Genomic DNA, 8,521 nt, shown 5'->3' on the forward strand with positions numbered 1-8,521 from the left:
CACTCTTCATATGCTAAAGCCAGGGAGAGAAAACATGTGGAGCCTGCACGAAGACTTCTGAAAAGACCCCAGTAGTGAGTTATGGAGAAGGAAGCGTTAGCATTCATTCCCATAAAGCAGAATGAAGGTGCAGTGGGAAGCCAGTGCCTGGAACTGGATGAAAGAGCTCTCTAAACACAGAGTCTAAAGCACCTGGACAGATGGACAACGAGTGTTTGAAGCTGAAGGCTGCATGAAACCTATTTGATCTCATTTTTTGTGTACTACCATGTAACTGGCAACACCTGTTAGGGTGAGAACTTACTTTGAAGAGTGGTTTAGGTGCTATGGCAAAACAAACACTAAGGAGCTAGACCTGGCCCAGGCAAACATCCATCCTGCAGGCAATATGATCCCTCCATACTAGAATCTTAGGCCCTGGTCCAATGCTAAGTAGCAGGTGGCATATGTAAGGACAATTTTTATGCTTGAAATAAAGGATAAGTAATTGTTGCTATGTTTTCTTCAGCTGTGAAATGTGGGAAATTTCCTTCCTCTAGCATTTGTTAGAAAGACTGTCACTAAATATTAGAAAGGAAATCAGCAAAATTTAGCAGCAGAGAGTAAACCCTCTTTGAAAAGTATCAGGCAAACATCCTTGCTGCAAGGCTTATCATTTGCTCAATCTCCAGTACTACAGAAGCTGCAAAAGAGAGAAGAGAAACAGCCTTCACAGTTGACAACCTCTGTTTTTAGCATTCACTTGCAGCCCAGCAGTACCTCAATGGTTGAATTTTACCCTGCTGTGAAAGAAGATGTCTTCTACCAAGCCTTTTGCTTGAACAACCCATACATCCGACACTAAGATCATTAGGCTGTCAGGCAGCAAAACCACCATCTCTCCAATACACATCTCTTACTCCACCCTGGCCAACAAGACTCACAAGAACAACATAGAAAATGAGCAATCGGAAATTTGATTGAAAAAAAACGAGTAATAAGGGCATTCAGCTCCTGGATCTGCCTTGAGCAGCAGACTACCATGCCGCAAAGAAACACAGACACCACCCTGAGCACACAGGACCATTCATAGATGAGTACTTAACTGGGGCATTGCCTCTTGCCTGCTCTCTGCCAGTCTTTATGACTCTTGCATGTCTGGCTTCAAGAGTTAGGTGGGGTGGATATTCCTCTCAACACGGATATGACTTAGTCAAGTCACTGGGACACATCCTGAGGTTGTGGATTCTACTCCTCATTGGAATTAGGACACTTGGAACATCCTGAGTTAAGGCTTTAGCCAAGTCTCCTGGGAGGAATTACTTGGACGGTTCCTGTGGACCTGGCAAAAATAAAGAGCCTGGAAAATCCCACTCACACCAGCAACGATACCCTCCCAACCTGATCTGACTCTAGTCGTGGAAGCAATTTCTTATTTGCAATGGTGCTCAAAATAGCTCCTTCTGTCACTGGTTCCAATGTGCAGAGCATTACACAAAAGGCTGCCACGAGCACCTAAACAGCAGGTGCCTGCCCATAGAAGAAAACTGCTTGGGGCAGAGTTACAGCTGAGGGACCTCATGATATCTGTTGGTCCCTATAGTCACAGCAGAGAGGTAGGTGCCTCACAGGAACAGATTAAACTGCCTTTGAGATGGTCCCAAGCTCCAGCTGTTGGGTGAGATGATGTCAAAGCAGAGCAGATTGGATCTCCCTCTGCAGGTCTTCTGCGGAATCTGCATCTGCAAACTGACTTCTTTTAAGACAACTGGGTGCTCTCGGGAGTGAAAAATAAGTAAAGTTATATTTCTGTTGATCACCTGAAAACATCATAATTTTTTTCAGAGCCAGTGGGAAAGGGTCCAATGCTCCTTGTCCACCAGTGGGAGCCTCCTCCGCTCGCATAGTCCCTTGTCCCTTGCCAATTGCACTGGCACAACCATTTCTGGGGCTTACAACTGTTTCTGGGGCTCAGTGTAAAACAGTTTGGTGAAATAAGCCAGGACGTAACTTGACTGCTTTCTATAGAGAGCCACTTATAACCAGACACATTCCACTGATAGAGCTTACAGCACATCTGTACAACAGGAGACCAAGTGAACTGTGACAACTGGAAGAATATTGGAGCTTTTTATACTGATCCAGCTACTGGGGAGACTGTAACCCGGAGCAAGATCCTAGGTGAGATGGACTGGGTCTACTCTATCCAAGGCCTTCCTCCGACTCTCTTTTCCTCTCTATTTTCAACCAGGTATTCTCAATCACCATTATTTTGACATCCTTTAGCCCCGTCTTCCTATGGCAGGAACAGAGTTTCAGAAGTACATTATCAAGTAAATCCCATTTACCATCTTGACTATAACTGTAGCTGCTGCTGTTATTTGGATTTGCCAACTACACTGAAAACTGCATGTAAACCAAAGTAAAGTTCCTTTGTTTTCTCCAGGACTATGAGAAGAAAAAGGTGAGACCTTTTGTCTGTATGGCAGTGTTTACTGGGACAGCTACTTATACCTACCTACCAGGGAACTGCATAGTTAAGTGTATGCAGACAAACTACAGCTGTTGTTGTGCTTTCTCTCAGCAAGGATGAGCTTTACCTTATGTTACATAGACTCTTGGCTCTGCACACAGTAAGCGTGTGTGGCAATGACAGCCAAAATCTGCAGCAAAGATTTAGTCCTTGCAGGACAACCTCACACCACTGCTACCCATTCTTCACTGAAGGACACAACAGCTCAGAGCAGCAACTGTCAACTCTTCATCTACATATCCCACCTGCATCAAAGCTAGGTCCACTTTTGAGGGCAGCAAAGAAGGCAGCGGTCTAACCATTGCAAAAAAGTAGAGGCAACAGAAGATATGTTATAATTAGTCATCTGATATGAGGAAACAATCAGATTACCTGGTATTTTATTTGGAGGTTAGGAAGCTAACAAGTAAGAGCTCCTGCAATACTTGGACTTGGAGAGTACCCCGCTTCCGGTAGTTTCAGTGGCTGAGTTTCAGAGCTTAGCTGGTGAAGTACAAGGTCAGTGCCTTTGCTGGCAGTGGCTGTTGTGGAGAAAGAGAGAGGAGAGTATCTGCTCCTCCTGTCCACTGGGAGCTGATTTTAAACTGAGGCCATATCCCTGCTTATGCTACACCACAGTTGGCAGAAGCTATATCTGCAACCCGTCTTGTACCACCACTGTGGCTTTGCTGGGATCACCAAGCAGTGTCTGACCCTGCCCACTGTCTCTGGATCTGATCCTGACCTGGACTTGCCATTCCACATTCTGGCTCCTTGCTGATGCGGCAGCTTCTCCCCACCTGCCTTTTTACTGTGCTTGGCTCACCCAGGCATCAGCTGGTCCTCACTGGTCCCTGGCACATCCAATGTGATTTTGGCTCTGCCCACATCTCCTCTTCCTGTCAAGACCATACAGCACAATGCCAGTGATTACATCTCCTTTACTAAAAGCAAGCTCTACTACAATACACATTTTCTTTCAAAATACTACACAGTCGATTTTATATGTGCATTCAGCAATATTTCACTGAAGACGGGAAACAAAAAAACAGTGAAACAAGAATATTTTGTCCCTGAAAAACACAAGTACAACAGAAGAATGCTGGTAAGCATTTCCTCTATACTGGACCCCACTCACATGCACACCTGCATCAATATGGGAATGACCTACTTTCAGCATAGCTGGGTTAGTGTGGTGGTGCTGTAGCACTCTCAGCTTCATCTCCCAGGAATCTGAAATCCAGTCCCCAGTCATCACTTCTTCACTTTATCCAGGAGGATATATATATGCCTTTCCGGCTATGAATGTAGCAGGGTAAGTGTTTAGAAAGAGGCAAGACCACATGAAAGGATGGATTGCACCTCCTCCTAGTGGAACGGGGCCACGGTCACTGCATTTCAGTGGGAAAGACAACCAGAAGGTCAGCAAAAGAACCACAAAACCAAATCAAAACATGTCAAAAAGGGAAAACTACCCAAGAAAATATTGGGCCATGAAAAGAAAACCAGCCTTGCAATGAAGAGCTCCTTTCCTCTTACCACCCCAAATACTAGCCCCTAGAGGCTTAGTGTTTCCCTCACCATAATACAAACCAGGCCTCCGTGTTGGGAGCCCACGCAGCTGCTGCTCGCAGAGAAGCTGTGACTCAGTGATACGCATGAATGCCTTTGTCCTGATTATTTTGGAACAAATCAGATACAAAATGTGAACAAAAGCAAATAGTTATCTGACCACTGAAATGATGTTCACAGGAGTATCTTGGGAGCTGTTCTGGGAAATGTGGGATATGTACAGCACTGTCAAGGTTCTGCAGCGCACGAGTAACATGTATGGTTACACCACATGGGCCTAAATAGTAGGGTTGGTGTACTCCTTGCCCCATGTGCTAGTTCACTTACATGACTATAAGCAGAGCAATTTCAAGAGAGAGGTTTCAGAGTGCAAGTTTGGAACTGTGAGCCCAGGGAAGTCCAGCTGGGCTGAATCAGTAGAATGCAAGTCCACCAAACAGGTGGAAAGCAAGAGGGCCCACTGTATTGTTTGCCTAAAAAATTATCAGAGCTATCTCCACCTGCAATGTTTGCTCATAATCATGTCAGAGCTATCTCCAGCTCCATTTGCAAGTAGCAAGGATGATGTGTAACTGAGGAAGACTAAGGAGAGCTGCACTGATCAAGGGGAAGTAAAACAGCTTCCTCAGAAACACACTAGAACTGGCGTTTCTCTTGTTCTCCAACCACAACTGAGATTTTCAAGACAAGAGTTTTAGGACAGCTCTTTTCCACAACATGTTTCTTTGAAAAGAAGTAAGACAGTAAAGCATTAAAAAGTATTTTAAAAAATAGTAAAAATCTGAAACTGGCTGACAGGAATAGTTAAAAGATTGTTTCACTTCCAGTTTTATGAGATATTCGTGGTGATGTGGGCAGTTACTAGCTTAGTGATGGACCAGTGTCATTTTCATGCTAGAAAATGAGTATCTTTGCTTCTTTCGGTGCAGGAAAACCATAAGTGGCAGATCAGCACAATGTGGGGGCAGAAAACGGTTGTCTGCTGACTCGGCAAGCCTCAGAGTGGCCCATCTGGCACTTTGAAACCCCATCTAGGAATGCTCTGTTGTCATCAGGTCAGAAAGGACCCAGCACAGGTCTAAGTAGGAGAATGATTTGTGTATAAATTAATCTCCCAAGTACCAGAAGGCCACTGATACAGTTTATGTGTGTCCTTACCTCGCAAAACTGTCAACTCATCTCCTGAAACTGAGGTTTAGGTTGTTTTTTGCATAAGAGGAAAGACAAGAAGATCAAACCAGGGGCTTTTGGTGGGAATATTTCTCTCAAGATCCCCAGAATCTGCACTGACTTCTCCTCAGCCCTTGTAATGGGCAAACAGAGGGAAGACAGAGAAGCCAGGACTGGGCTGAAGTCGCTGAATCCAAACCTGCATTTGTTTGCCTGAACACCACAAGACAATGAAGATCATTTGAAGAACAATTGTAGAATGTGTATTATAGTTTATACACACACAGGGCCTTTTTTAAGGTAAAAACTGCCCCAAAGGTCTATGTCTATACTGGACTTATTACGTCTTTTTTGACCTTTCAGTACAAGGCGATGAGCATCTCCTGGGGAGAGCTGGGTTAGAAAGACATTGTAATGTTTTATTAACAAGTGTGTGGCCTTTCTGGGGCAGGCATTGTGCAAGGGCTAACATCATGAGAAGAAACTGGTTGAAAGTTATCTCATGGAGTAGGACTTTGTTGGCACCACGAACTGTCAAAGGGCAGAACTCGCTGTTTGGCTTTTTTTTTTTTTTTTTAATTCTCCCAACTAGAAAGAGACATCCCCTGACCCCCATCCCACCCCAAAGGGAGAGACAAGCAGGATGCATTCACATTCGAAAAAACAGGAGATGCTTCGACTCCTGGTGCCACCTCCAGCCCACAGCAGAGGACGGGAGAGGGAGAGAAAGCAGGACAGAGGCGGTGATTGGGCTGCATCAAAAGAAGTGTGGCCAGCAGGGCGAGGGAGAGGATTCCGCCCCTCTATTCCTCTCTTGTTAGACCTCATCTGGAATACTGTGTCCAGTTCTGTAATCCTCAGCATAAGAAGGAGATGGAGCTGTTGGAACCGGTCTAGAGGAGGGCTACAAGGATCATCAGAGGGCTGGAGCACCTCCCATATGAGGACAGGCTGAGACAGTTGGTGTTGTTCAGCCTGGAGAAGAAAAGGCTCCAAGGAGCTGTTATAGCCACCTTCCAGTACCTGAAGGGGTTACAAGAAAGTTGGGGAGAGACTGTTTACAAAGGCTTGTAGGGATAGGACTGGGGGCAACGGGTATAAACTGGAGAGGGGCAGATTTCGAGGGCGCGGGAGCCCCGGGTGGAGCGGATCGCTCTCGGGTCTCCCACTGGAAGGATGCGGAGAGGAGGCTGCTGCCCCTTCCCGAGAGGCGGCGAGCCGAATTTCCCGGGGTGTGTACGGTCAGCAATAAAAAGAGAAACGCACGATCCAAGTTAATTTTCCACCCCCGAAAGGAAATGCTGCTTCCTGTATTATGCGAGGCTGATGCCAACAACACTGACACAGGAGTCCATTGTCCTTTTCACAAAGCCGTGGTGGGGAAAGACGCCTGAGAAAATAGTCCTCTTGCAAGAGCAAGGACCTTTTGATCTGGGGGGAGCGGGGGGGACCGGCTGTGCCTGCGGGGGCTGCCAGGGATGCTCCGGGCGGAGCGGGCAGCCGCTCCCGGGGTGCCCCTCACCGTGCCTCCAGCCACCGAGGGGACCAGGATGCGCTCAAGTGCCTGCGAATGTCTTTCCTTTCCCATAAAAACCGATCGCACGGCTTCAGCCCCGCTTCCGATGTGTGCAAGCCGGAACAAAGACACCAGGGATTTAAAAGCCTCTTCCTGCCTCCCCCCCACCTCCACCTCTCACCCCCTCGGTCCAACGCAGACGGTTTGCGGAGTCTCGGTTACCGGGAGGGAACTCACGCCCTGCCAGGTGGGAGCCGGGAGGTGCTGGTGCCTCCCGTTCCCGGTACGAGCGGGGGCTCTGCCGCCCCACGCGGCTCCAGGGGGGCTGGATCCCCTCGGATGGGATGCCTGGGGGTCCCTCTCCGCACCGGCCGGGGGGGGCAGGAGCCGCGATGCTGGAGCCAGCGGCGAGCCCCAGATGTTTGTGAGCAGGAGAGAAGTAACATCTGAAGGAGAACCGCGGTGTTTCTAAAAGTACTTAGGAAGACATGCTTTCCTGCCAGAGGGCTTTAAAATGTCTATCTTTTGCTTAAATAAGTAATAAAGGCTGAAAACACTTTATTCCTACTTAAAAATGATCGTGTCAGTCCAAAAGCGGGTATTTGGATCCTTGGATGTGTGGATTCATTCAGTGTCCCTGATGCTATCCCTCATTAAAAAAAATAACTTAAAAAGTTAATCTTCCCTTAAAACAGCTTTTAAAAGAACAATTCTTAAAATAGTTCTTATAAACTTTTTTATTAGTTCTTATTAAAGGCGAGTTCCTGCCTTTCTTAATAGGATACAAAACCCATTTCCAAGGGAAGTCTATGTCCAGCAAGAGCAGCAGGGTCAGGCTTTTGCTTTGACTGTTCTCTGGCTGCTGTCTGTCTGCAGGATGGAATCACTTGAGCTACTAATGACTGACAGTGGCTCACTATTAGAAAATGCAAATAATTTTCTTTAAATGTACCACTTGCCATAAAAAGAAAACCTAATGTTCCTCTTCACATATGTAGATAGGTGGATTTAAGGGCGTTTTAGGAAAAGAGGATATGAGGAAACTTTCAAGAATGATTGAGTCTGTTCTTCACAAAAATAGAATGGGATTTTCCATGTTCAAGAGCAGGGTTCTTTTAAAAAAAATCCTAAATCTTGCCCAACTTTTGTGTCTCCTTTGCTGTAAAAGCAAAACAGAACAAAAATCCAAAGTAAAATAGATCAGCCGGCTTTCTAGTAGCTTGCAAGGTGCTTGGTGCTGAATGATGATGAATATCACCAGTGGCCCTTCTCGCACTACAGCTGTATCCACACACCCTTGCTTCCCTCCCTGGAGACACCGGTTTGGGTCTGCAGTTTCTAGCACCCTGTCCAACTCTGGCCCATGGTCCTTAGCTCGTATCTAACTTCAGCTACAATCATTTGTAACACTGCCGGCATGCCAGCTCTTCAGGGTCTTCCTAGGCTTTATATGGAGGAGAGGCATATGGTTAGCAGGAAAAGCTGCACTCTTTCTGCCTGCCCTTCCCCCAGCCCTTAGATGTGGGCATTACAAGTTTATCTCCGACAGACTCTGCCATAGACTTCTGTTATCTGGAATAAGCCCAAGAGGCACAAATCCTTAAAGGCATTGAAGTGCCTAACTCCCATCAGAATGAGGGATGTAGCTGTCTAAATACTGCTGATAATCTACAAAGTTGCTCACGATTTGTATAACAGAGATCACGTAAGTACCTACAGCCTGACACAGTCAAAACCCTAAGGAAAGTTGCCTTTTTTGTTACCGCTGCTGT

This window comes from Cuculus canorus, chromosome 1 (genome assembly GCF_017976375.1).
Source record: "Cuculus canorus isolate bCucCan1 chromosome 1, bCucCan1.pri, whole genome shotgun sequence".
Taxonomy (NCBI): domain Eukaryota; kingdom Metazoa; phylum Chordata; class Aves; order Cuculiformes; family Cuculidae; genus Cuculus; species Cuculus canorus.